Below are 13159 nucleotides of genomic sequence, written 5' to 3'. Positions count from 1 at the left end.
GTCATTGGCATCTCCTAAGAACTGTTACCAACCTTAACGAACTATGGTCCCCAGGATTCTTTGGGGAAGCCATGATTGTTTAAAGTGGTATCATAGCGCTTTGGATGCATGATGTGAATTTGGCGACAATGGCCAACTCCCCAGGTTCTCTACAGCACTTGCTTAATATTCTACATTCATTTATTTACTGTAGATGCTGTATATGGGCTCATGTGCTTACTTTCATAACGTGAGAAAGAGAGACATCTACTTGTACAATCACAGACGTTTCTTGCAGTGCAATCTCCCTTCATGCTGACAATGAGTAGATGAAAAATGTACTTCCTTTTGCCCAACGCCTCTGAAAACAGGGAGCAGAGCACTCCATCTGAAGACTTCCCAATCCCCAAGAAATAACTATTTCTAACAAACAGAAATATTGTTGAACTACTCCAAATTTGTCTCCAGGTGACAACTAAACAAATGTTACAAATTTACTGGCAGATCTTATCTAATTTTTGCAGCTGGCTGATCCATCACGCAGGTTTTGGGTCCTCACTATTTGTTTGACCCAATTCAGGCGCCATTCCTAAATGTCTTAATGTCTTGACCCTTCGTTCTAAGACCATAGCTGCAGAGCCCAAATGAGATTTCAGCACTGGACTTTTTTAGAATCAGGCAGCATAAAGTTTTAATTAATTAATTAAATGCAATGTTTTCAGGTGTCTCCTCCACCCTACAAACAGTGCAGAGATTCTGTGTCAATCCTCCCGACCTTAAACAAACTATTCTGAAGAGCACAGAGTCCGGTCAACATGCTAAACAGACTGACATGTTTCAGTTGCCCTTGCAGACTGAAAATATGACAATCTCTCCTGTTGTTCAAGAGACATGTCTTTCTCACTGTCTTTGCTGCTTACTCCTTCTGCCAATATCCTTATGTCCCAATGCTTCCTTCGCAGCCTGATCTGCCGTCAGTCTCATTGGCAACAATTTCCACATGGGCAGGAATCTGCCAGAACTAACCTGAACAACCTATTAACTGAGATTCTGAATTCAAAAGCTGTATGTTGTTTAGCAGTCAGAGAAGGCCAGAGGGTCACCGATATGATGGGCTCCCCTTGCACCAGCGTTTCTGCATTGGCAGGGGCATCTGAGGCCAGCCTTGAGGGCAGTTCCTCTTCCCAAGCCAAATTCTCAGCAGCATCCCCCAAAGATGAGGAGTCATGACACTGGGAACCCTTTCTTCTGTGTCTGCGAGGGCAGAAATAGCCAGGGGTTTTTTTGGGGGGGGGGTGTCCTGCACTGCTGACCTGACTTCCCAATGCTGTGCACCACTGCCTCTACACATTAGTCCAATCATAGAACCATGAAACAGAACTATTCCATTGGCACAGCAGCACCATGAGATGCCTTGCAGGAGGTGAGATGATTTGTCAGCCAAGCCCAGTATTGACCATGTTGGTTGCCATCAGCTCTTTGGAGCCTCTGGCAGAAAGAAGATTGCACCTCTCCTGTTCCCTGATCCTTTAACTGGAGATGCTGGAGAATCACGCCGGCCCCTTCTGCATGCAAGGAAAGTGTCCTGTCCCTGAGCTGTAGCCCCACCTTCTGAATGAGCACCCAGCACAACCCAGGTGCATAGACGGTCCTTCCTCCACCCACAGTCACTCTGCCATATTCACAGAAAGGAAAGTGGCTAATGGAAGGAAGGGGGCAAAAAGCCCCAGTGCTGTATTACTGTTCATCCACTACTTCAGTATGCAATTACTCTATTGTGTGAGAACAGGGAAGACACATTTTTCAGGTAGGAAGAAACGTTGCCCAAGGACTGTAATATAGATGTACTGGAGAGAAACGCAACCTGACACAGTTTCCAAACATGCTCTCCAGCCTGCGGAAAAAAGGAAGGTACAGCACGAGAATTACAAACACCCAGAGCAACCCTAAGCTCATCCATGCCTGAATGGCAATTTGAGGAAGATGGCAAGATCAAATGCCACTGCCACTCAGTTTCACCTTGTTCTGCTGGAAAGGGTTCTACTGTGTTGGTCATGGTGTAATGAAGGGTGAGCTGGAGATGGACTTTTGCAATTCAGCTTCCCCAAACTGCTGGGGGAAATAGAAACACAGAATTGTAGGGTTGGGAGGGACCCAAAGGGTCATCTAGTCCAAGCCCCTACAGTGCAGGAATCATGATTTAAAAATCCCTGAAAGATGGCCATTCAAGGTGGCCTAAGTAGGGGCCTACTTAGTATCTATTTAATGACTCTAGATGCTATTGAGACTCCGACTCTCATCATCCCTGGTCATAAAAGTCCAACAACATCTGAGGGTGAGTGGCAGTGGTGCAACCTCACAATAGGAGATACAAAATAGGCAAGATCCAACGCAAGTTAAGGGCCTTTATTGGTTTAGCTCCAGTACATGCCAGAGCTCTCAAGTTTGACAGTGGAAAGGATTCCCTTGGAAGGTGGTGGACTCTGTGGACTCTCCTTCCTTGGAGGTTTTTAAGCAGAGGTTGGATGGCCATCTGTCAGGGATGTTTTAGTTGAGATTCCTTCGTTGCAGGGGGTTGCTAGCAATTACAAATATGGGAGAGTGCTGTTGCATTCATGTCCTGATTGTCTCAGCACTATGAGACCAGGCTGCTGGACTAGATGGGCCACTGGCCTGATCCAGCAGGGAGCCTTTTGTATTCTTCTCTCTGGTGCCTTTCACCTCTAGCCACTAAGGCAGGAGAATAGCCAAATGGCATCCTCAGCTAAACTTTGAGTTGCTCCACTGATTGGAACTCCCTGGCCATAAACCCCTGATTTCATTATGGCTTTCCTTTGAAAGAAGCACCAATGCATCAGCTATCTGCCACTGTTCCATGTTTTACTTGAAACTTTGTTCAGGTGGTATGCAATCCAGTTAGGCAGGCCCTTCACTTGCTGGTTACTAATGCACAGGATACGTGCATCAGTCCAGACGCTGCCACATAAAAGGGAACAGTGATATAATCACATACTCCCATCAAAACCTCCATCAAGGCTGTGCACGCTGCTGTTTAATCAATGCACGTGTGTGCTGATTATGCACAGCATGTATCCTGATGCAATGATGTGATTGCATCAATATCCCCCTTTATACAAGGGTCTGATTAAGTCTGTACACTGCAAACCTGTAAAAACAATAATGATGCAGGACTGAAAACTGCAGCAACCTGCCCATGTACCACAATTAATGCAAGAATTTCTCTCTGGTAAATTAGAATACAGGTGGAATGGGACATGGGGCAGAGCAAGCCCAGAGAACAATATTGAAATAGAGCTGGGGACATCCACTCCTCCCTAGTAAATACAAAAGGGTTCCCCCCCCCCCCTATTTAATTCCTACAGTTTCTTTTTTCTCCCAAGTATCTGATCTTTCACTTTTATCACTTGCTTCGCCAGTTGCTAAGTGACCCAGACAACAGCAATGTCAGTCCTGTAACTGCTTAGCATTCCCTGGGCTCACTTCACTCCTCTTATTATTTCTACTGTTGCTCAGGCTTATTATTCTCTGCTGCAGCTCTCAAGATCTGGATGTGGGCTGGGGTATGATTTTTACAAAATTCTCTCTTTGCCTGCAGTCTACATATGCAGTTAACACAACCAGTCTCCCAGGCAGCTCTCTCAGTACTGCAGCTGTGTGTGGAGTTTTCACCCTGTTTGTGGGGTTGTTGATTTTACCATCCAGGACAAAATGATTCATATTCTCAATACAAAATTAATTCTTGTGTGTCCTGATTACCAGTTAGCTTTCCTTTGCGTTACATATTCCATCATTCTCTAATTGTAGGCACAACTTAGCCATCTTTTGAACTTCCCCAACCAGTCCCCATTATTTCCACTGATGCCACAAAATGGCAGGTGGGTTTTACAGAAATTGTGATATCACTTCCTTGTATCTTTGCATTACCCAGGATTTGCCTGTGGTGATTCCTCTTTGTTTGCTTCTGTTGTCCTATTTGGTTTTGCTTTCTTCCCGTTTTCCACTGTCTCACAAGACCAGGGTTATCTAAAATGACCAAATATCTTAGACATCATGTCTAATAAATATATGGGTTGTTCCACATGCTCTCCAAAGAAAAATAAAGAAAAATAAAAGGATTTGCAATTCCCTGTCCTGCAGCCAAATATAGTATTCACTCATTAAGATCCACCATTTTATCTTCTGCAAGCCACTATCTTTTCAATCTTCAAATCCATATATTATAAGTTCATTTTCTCCTTCTCGCAAAAAGTCCATAAGAAATTTCCAGTCCTTAATAAATGTCATAAATGACTTTTACGCTAACTTTGCCATCTCAATCAAGTCCTATTGTTTTATCAGCCATTCCTCTATAGTGGGTAGGGCTGAATCTTTCCATCTTTGTGCATATAACAATCTCACCGCTGTGGTTATATATTGGAGTAATCTCCCCAAATACTTTTCCAGTTGTGTATTCATTAACCCTAAAATACAGAGTTCTGGCTTCAATTGAATATTAACCTTTGAAACTTGCTGTATCAATGTACCGTATTTTTCGCTCTATAGGACGCACCGGACCATAGGAGGGGGAGAACAGGGGGAAAAAAATTCTCCCCTTCTCTGCTCAGCACCCCTTCAGCGAAGCGGCAGGAGAAACGGGAGCCCCTTCCATTTCTCCTCCCGCTTTGCTGAAGGGGCGCTGCGCAGAGAGGGAAAACTGTCCCACTGCTCTCTGAAGGCTTGTGGATAGCTGCCTGAAGCCCCCGGAGCGCAGCGGCAGTTCGTGCTGCGCTCCAGGAGCTGCGGGCTTCTCCTTTTTAGCCGCAGGGCTGGGGCGGGGGAAGCCCGAGCTTCCCTTGACCCCAGCCCCCAGAACAGGTCGGGGAGCGGCGGTCCCTTCTCCCTCCTGGGGAAAAGCCCGCAAGAGCCGCACGAAGCTTGTGTGTGGCTCTTGGGGGCTTTTCCTGCCTGCCTCCCCCCTGCATTCGCCCATCAGTCTTTTGTTTTTAATTATTAAGATTTTCGTTTTCTGATGATTAACCTTAAAACCTACTAGCATGCCAAATTCATTTAATTTATTCATAAGACTCCGCTCCCTCAAAAGGGATTTCCAGAAGTATCATCAGATCATCAGCAAAAGACAGTAATTTACAGTTTTCCCTTTTGATCTTTATCCCCTTAATTCTCTCATCTTGCCTAATATTTCTAAGCAAGACTTCCAAAACCAAAATGAAAGCAATGGGGACAATGGACACCCTTGCCTTGCTCCCTTCTGGATCAGAGTTTTGTTAAGACACCATGAGAAGAGGATGAGATAACTTGATCCAGCAGAGCTCTTCTGCTCTTATGTCTTTATGGCATTTCCATGCACTCTGGTTTCCATTGCGCCAGTAGCGGTTTAGTCCTGCTGGCCACATGACCCGGAAAGCTGTCTGTGGACAAATGCTGGCTCCCTCAGCCTGAAAGCAAGATGAGCGCCACACCCCATAGTCGTCTTTGACTGGACTTAACCATCCAGGGGTCCTTTACCTTTATCTTTTTTATGCCTCTCTCATAACTTGTAAAGGGAAAAAGAGCAAAAACTGCAGCCCACCTTGTTATCAGTACCTTGATTAAAATTCAGTATGGTTGTTGACAGTACAAACAGATTAATATGTTTTGCAAATCAGATTTGGCTCAGAGCCAACAAGTTGGCCAGCACTGTTTTTTGAAGCCATATAAACGGAACATTCCATCTATCTATCTATATGTCTATCTAGGGCATGTCAGGAACTAATGAAACAAAAGCCAGCACTGAGTGGAAATTAAAAATGGGCAAGCAACAATCCCCGCAGAAAGGAAATCAAAAGTGAGATGGATAGATGTGTTTCTCTAGCTTGTCTAAACATGCTCCCTAATACAACAGATAATTTAAAGGTCACAGAGCAAATAAGAGAATGCTCTGCAGAGACAAGCTTCTCACACCTCTCAAGAAAATAAAAATGGAGTCCTTTGTAAGGGGAGCAAACTGTATTTCATGTGTTTTTCTCAGAGCCAAAGGAAACAAGTCTTTCTGCTTCTTGTTTTGCTCTCAGTTGGAAACAGCTTCACGCCTCTGCAGAGCTGAAAGGGTGACTCATCACTCTCTCTTGTGACTCTCTTCTAACCAATTGCGGGGGGGGGGGGGGGGAGAGATTTGTCTAAAATCTTGCTCCATTGCCTAGTCAATGCCCCTCACCACCTGTCTGTAGTTTAAGCAGCAAGTCTAGTGCCTTTTGAAATTCCTCCTTTGATCCCCCTGTTGTATCATTTAAAGAGACATCTCCTCACTGAAGCTCTGGTTTCAGTTCTCATTTATTTATTTGTTGCATTTTTAACACACATGCCCCCCTCTCCCTCCATCCCAGGAGCTAAGGGGTAAACAAACATGGTCCTTTAGCCCCATGTTCATCCTCACAACAGGTAAGGTAAGTTATCTGAAAGGAAGGGAGGGGAAATTTGGGACAGAATGGTTGAGGAAGCTCTCTTCTTAAAGTGAGAAATAGCAATAAAGATCTTGAGAAAAGGGGAGACAAACGTGCTTTAAGGGACAAAAAGGAGGAGTGGCAGGTGCACAGAATGCAAGGGAGCTAGAGCTCTTGTTCTGGTCTTGCAGAGAAGCCCACAGAACAAGTCAGCACCAAGGAAAGCTCCTGGTCTCAGCACCACAGAGAGCTCCTAGTGAGCAACTTGTTTGAGCTTCTGCCCTCTTGGAAGACTTGAAAGACTAACTAATTTATACAGATCAGCAGGCAAAGGTGATAGTGAATAACGTAATATCAGAAAAATTTAAAATTACAAAAGGGACAAGACAGGGTTGTCCCCTGTCCCCGTTATTGTTTATTTTGGTGTTACAGACCCTGGCGAGGAATATAAGATCTGATGAAGAAATAAAAGGTATAACAGTTGGGTGCAAAGTATACAAACCGAGAGCATTTGCAGATGACCTTGTAATAACAGTAGAAAACCTGTTGGTGACTATACCAAGGGTATTAGATAAAATACCTGAGTTTGGACAGGTAGCAGGATTCAAGTTAAATAAAAACAAAATGAAAGTATTGGTGAAAAATATGACAGAACAAAATTAAAATGAACTACAACTAGCAACACAACTGACAATTGGGGAAAAAGTGAAGTACTTGGGGGTTTGGTTGAAAGCTAAGAACATAAATATCTTTAAGGATAACTATGTAGCAACCTGGGAAGAAGAAGAAGAAGAAGAAGTAGAAGTGGAGGAGGAGGAGGAGGAGGAGGAGGAGGAGGAGGAGGAGGAATTTATTATTTATACCCTGCCCATCTGCCTGGGTTTCCTATTTATCACTCTGGGGGAAGAATTTCAGTTATGAAAATGAATGTATTGCCAATAATGTTATTTTTATTTCAAACAATACCCATAGTCAGTGGAGCTAAACTTTGAGTTTGAAAAATATTTATTGGAAAACAATGTGAAGTTACTTTCCAAAATGTGTAAGTTGTTGTTACAGTGGCATACTAAAGATGAAGAAATTAAATCAGTAATGACACAAGGGCACAAGATATTGGGCACAGTATCCAAGATTCATCTTGAAAAAAGTTATGGAGGGAGGATTTAAAATTTACAGTGTGCTGTACGTTGAAGGAGAACTATATGAAAATGATGTGTCGTGGTATTTAACACCTATAAAACTAGCAAAGATGTACAGAACTGCTTCCAATGTTTCTTGGAAATGTAAGGAGAAAGAAGGCACGTTCTACCACATGTGGTGGACAGGCAAGATAACAAAAGCATTCTGGGAAATGATTTCTAATGAGTTGAAAAAAATGTTTAAAATAACGTTTGTGGGGAAAATAATGTTTTTTATTAGGTCTTTTAGGTGCAGAGATACCAAAGGAGCAGAAACAATTATGTATGCAACGACACCAAGAGATGGAAAGAAGATAAAGTTCCAACCAGAGATGAATAGCTCATGAAGATGATGGATTATGCTGAAATGACGAAATTGACTGAAGAGGAAGAGAAGACTTTTAAGAAGGAATGGGGAATATTTACAATGTATTTAAGAAAACACTGTAAATAACTGAAAACTTTGGCCGGATTTGAGTAATGCTTGTAATGTACTAAGAACTATGGTAAAAATGTATTATTATTTTTAAAAAGAGAGAAAATAAGTGGAGCAGCTGAAAAAAGATCAACCATGGAAGGGTGGAGGGGAGTCAAAGAAAGACTAACCCTTTAGCTGCTTTTCGGCTGTCTGCCTGACAAGATCCTGTGATATTGGACTGGTGAAACTTTTCCAACTCTACAACCTTTTTTTTAAAGAAAGGCAAACATAAATGGAATACTAGCTGGAGGGGGGGGGGGAGATTAAAAAGCAGCCTAGGAGGAGCTGATTCATTTCAGTGACAGCCACCTTCCTCCCAATGGGACCACACCCTATATCTATGGAAAGGGGGAAGTTGATGGCATGGATGAAACAAGACGCAAGGGGTTCGTTCCATGCCCAGCCTTCCTTCCTTGACTTGATCATCCCTGGCAACCAGCAACTAATTATCCAAGCTGAAACTGCTCTTTAATCCAAGATACCGGCAGAGATAGTCTTTTCTGTCTTCTATGGTGACTCAAAGTATATTTAGACACACATCTATAATTAACCAGGATAAAATGGGTTTGCCTTCCCCATGGGGTTGTCATGAGGCTCCATGAATGAGGCAAGCTTTTAGAGATTCTATTACCTATGTGGGCCAATGAACTTCATATTTTTTTCTCCTGTGCTTTCAAAGTAGTCTTAAATATAACCTTAATGATGCTGAAAAGCAGAGGGAGCAACAAGCTGCATGGCAAGATTGCTGGACTAAGCTAGGTTTTAAAACAGGGCGTGGAAACGTGCTGCTATGAAAACTACACACTTGTGAGGGTAATCATTTTCCCCTTTCCCAGAAACACCAAGAGGAACATGAAAGTCAAGTTGTAAGCAGAGAAACCGAACAGCAACTTGAAAGAGGTAGAATAGGGAAATGTTGACGATTACAGATTGCGGTGGTGGAGGTGTGACTTCTAAATCCACTCTACAATACTTCATTTGTGATATAAAAGAGAAGAAATTGGTAACAAATGTTGCTGTCCTGTCATTTCCCTGGTTCCAAAACAGCAGTTAGCAATCACAACAGACTGGGGGAAGTTTATAATGAATATTGAGCATTCAGCAGCCTATTCCGTGCCTAGAAATCCCTTGTTTGCTCTCCTGGGATATATGAAATCAGAAACACAGGTCATAGAATTTTAGTTTGAAGTTTTATCATAGCTGCAAGAATGTTATTGGCGACAAGCTGATGTGCAGGTCATCCTACAGGCTGTGCTAGCTGGGGCTGATGGGAGTTGTAGTTCAAAGTGTCTGGAGGGCACCACCTTGGGGAAATCTGGTTTAAGGCTTTTAAGTTATATTACATTTTTCTTCAATGGTGCAGAATTTACTCTTTCTAGTGCAGGATACTCAGAGCCCTAATTAAAAATTGGCTCATGTGGGGCAGACGCTCTTCTATTTTTCATAAAACAAAAGTTAAGACAAGTGGTAGCCTTGTTTGTCAATCCCATATTCACGATAAGCCTGCTTTAAACAGAATAAATGGCCATGTTTTGACACATGGGTAAAAATTATTCCTCTTGCCCTTTCAAGAGTTGTTGTCGGTTGCTCTATTTGTGGGTCTTTAATTGCAACAACAACTACAACAACAACAGCAAAAATTTATTATTATTAACTTTGATGGCAGAAAGTGAGGATGAATTAAAAAAACTCTTAAAGAGGGTGAAAGAGAAGAGTGCAAAATATGGTCTGAAGCTCAACATAAAACAAAACGAAGATCATGGCCACTGGTCCCAACACCTCCTGGCAACTAGAAGGGGAAGAAATGGAGGCAGTGAGAGATTTTACTTTCTTGGGCTCCATGATCACTGCAGATGGTGACAGCAGTCATGAAATTAAAAGACGCCTGCTTCTTGGGAGAAAGGTGATGACAAACCTAAACAGCATCTTAAAAAGCAGAGACATCACCTTGCCAACCAAGGTCTGTACCAACAGTGGTACCTCGGGTTAAGAACTTAATTCTCTCTATGTTCTTTTAAATTTGTGGGAGGAGGCATGGGGAGCGCGAGGGGTTACTGATTTGTTTTGTTCTTGTTCTTATTATGTATTTTGTGTTTTTTATATTGTATTTTTATGTTGTGAACTGCCCTGAGATCTACAGATTTAATAAATGATAAAATGATAAAAATAAATTCCTGAACATTGGCTATACCAGCCTATGTAAATAAGGCTTCAGCTGCATCCAAAAAATCTTGAAAAAAAGAAAGCTCACAGACTCTCCAATCACTTCTAAAGCTGAATTTCTAAAGGACAGATAGCCAAGGACTGCAGAAGCAGACTGGCTCTCCCGGACTCTTCCAATAGCAGCAAAATTCAGACAGAGGCCAGCTGAAAAGGTCAACATCACAGTCATTTCTCTATCTGCTCCTCTCCAATAAATAGGATTCCCAATTAGTAAAGCAACACTAACCTCCTTGCCTCTCCCAAGACAGATGATCGCTCTGAAATCCTCCAACCTTTGTCACACAGAGAGAGAAAAAGCTGCCTCTAAGGCAAAGGCTGGCACATTTTCCACAATGATGCCAGCTAGGGGAGGCGTAGGCACATTTTCATAGTAAAAGAATCTGTGTCATGCACAAACACACACATCTGCTTGCTTGTCTCCCAGCAGGACCTGAAAGAGTCCCTACAAACCCCATTCCCAGGAAATCTAATTAGTCTGAATTGCATTTGGTAAGCAGGCCGGGAGCCTAGTCACCTATAAACAGAAAAGTTTTTAATGGTATTTTTTACTATAGCGAGTAGATAGGTAGATAGATTAGGGATACCAGATGTCCCCGGATTAGCAAATCTGTCCCCGGACAAATTCCATCCCTGGAATGTCCCCAGATTTGCAAATCTGACCCCGGGAAACGTGGCAGCAGTAGCCTCAGCAGCCCAGGGCCAGCTCGGTAGCGCAGTTGGCTCTGGCTAGCTTCAGGAGCTGCTTGCTGCCGCCACCACTGCCAAGGGAGAACCAGGGACATCCGGAGGTACAGATCTCCTGCCCCCTTCCCCCTTTGTTTTGACAGATCCGGGGAGGCTCAGGAGTTGTGGACGGGTGGCCATTGCCTAGGAGGGGCGCAAGGCACGCAGTTTCTCTGCCAGGCAAGGTGCAAATCCCTTCTTTCGTACCCTGTGAAACATAAATGTGCAGAGTTTTAATAAAACAGGGGAACAGCCGGCCGCCTGACACTCCTGACTCCCAAGCCTCCCCCGATCAGTCAAAACAAAGGGGGAAGGGGGCAGGAGATCAGGGGAGGCTCCGGAGACAGGGTGGGCGGTGCGCTGTTGCTCAGTTTTTTAAAAACTCATAGCATTTATGTTTCACAGAGTGCGAAAGAAGGGCTTTGCACCATTATGCAATATGCATGTGTGCTTGGGCCCAGGGTCTTTTGCCTCACCATTCTCACTACTGACTCCCTGTTGCTACTCAGCTTCCAAAAAAAAAAGTGTCCCCGGATTCATCTGGTAACCATAAAATAGATGCTAGATAGATAGATAGATAGAAAGATAGATGTAAAGATATACACACACACACAAAAGGATCAGAGAGCGGTGGTAAATATAATCAGATTAAAGGTTGCCAAAGGGTAAGAAAATCTAAATAGATGGTGATGCTCATGCACACATCAAAATAGCTAAGCAGCCCAAAATTCTACATTATTTTGACACATTCTGGGCTCTTCCAGACCTACTATTTGTAGTGCTATTGTTGTCATTTGTTGCTGTGTTTTGGGGGAACAAAATCGTAGTGGACTATCCACACCAGCAGGTAGACATTACTGTTTCTTTTGGAGCAGTGGGGGGTGGGCTGGGCTGTGCCGTTTCCCAACCATTCTGATAATAGTTCAGACTCAGAAATGTCCTACCCCTTCTGTTGCCTTGTTCTTCCAACCAGCAAAATGTCAGAGTTATGAGCAGGGCTGGCTTGAGGTGTTTCGGTGCTTAAGGCAACCCTCTGCCCACCCTCCACAGGTGTGCTCCATTGCTGCAAAGGCAGCTGCAGCAGAGGAGGAGGACGAGGAGCTCAGATCTGCTGCCTGAGGGGACCACCTCATCCCGCCTCATGGCCAACCCGGCCCTGGCTATCAGCATGTGCATGGAGTATGGAGAGCCCTTCCGGGACCTTCTCTCTCGCTCTCTAATATTTAGCATGCTGGGATTCTGCTCATGAGGGAGATTAAATGGAGAAGCTTCTTGAGCCCAGTTTCAGCCTGAGATATTGCTAGCATCCTCTAACACTGTCTGCATAATCCTGGCACTTTATGGATGCTCTGCAATTTCTGTTCCTATACTTTTTAAAAAGAACTTTTTGGAAGCCACTTTGAGAGTCCCTTGGGGCTATAAAGTGGGGTGTAAGTATTCTGAATAAGAAAAAATAACAGAATCATAGAATCATAGAATCATAGAATCATAGAGTTGGAAGAGACCACAAGGGCCATCGAGTCCAACCCCCTGCCAAGCAGGAAACACCATCAGAGCACTCCTGACATATGGTTGTCAAGCCTCTGCTTAAAGACCTCCAAAGAAGGAGACTCCACCACACTCCTTGGCAGCAAATTCCACTGTCGAACAGCTCTTACTGTCAGGAAGTTCTTCCTAATGTTTAGGTGGAATCTTCTTTCTTGTAGTTTGGATCCATTGCTCCGTGTCCGCTTCTCTGGAGCAGCAGAAAACAACCTTTCTCCCTCCTCTATGTGACATCCTTTTATATATTTGAACATGGCTATCATATCACCCCTTAACCTCCTCTTCTCCAGGCTAAACATGCCCAGCTCTCTTAGCCGTTCCTCATAAGGCATCGTTTCCAGGCCTTGGACCATTTTGGTTGCCCTCCTCTGGACACGTTCCAGTTTGTCAGTGTCCTTCTTGAACTGTGGTGCCCAGAACTGGACACAGTACTCCAGGTGAGGTCTGACCAGAGCAGAATACAGTGGCACTATTACTTCCCTTGATCTAGATGCTATACTCCTATTGATGCAGCCCAGAATTGCATTGGCTTTTTTAGCTGCCGCGTCACACTGTTGGCTCATGTCAAGTTTGTGGTCAACCAAGACTCCTGG

The 13159-nt window shown here is 43.7% G+C and overlaps 1 protein-coding gene across 2 annotated transcripts in view; it reads right to left on the bottom strand.

Annotated features, from left to right (window-relative positions):
- Nucleotides 1-13159, bottom strand: part of ENTREP2 (endosomal transmembrane epsin interactor 2) — a 174297-nt gene that overhangs the window by 45619 nt on the left and 115519 nt on the right. The gene's annotated exons all lie outside the window — the stretch shown is intronic.

Source organism: Podarcis muralis, chromosome 14, assembly GCF_964188315.1.
Source record: "Podarcis muralis chromosome 14, rPodMur119.hap1.1, whole genome shotgun sequence".
NCBI lineage: Eukaryota > Metazoa > Chordata > Lepidosauria > Squamata > Lacertidae > Podarcis > Podarcis muralis.
Note: the sequence above shows the minus strand (reverse complement) of the source record. Positions and strands in the feature narration are given on the sequence as shown.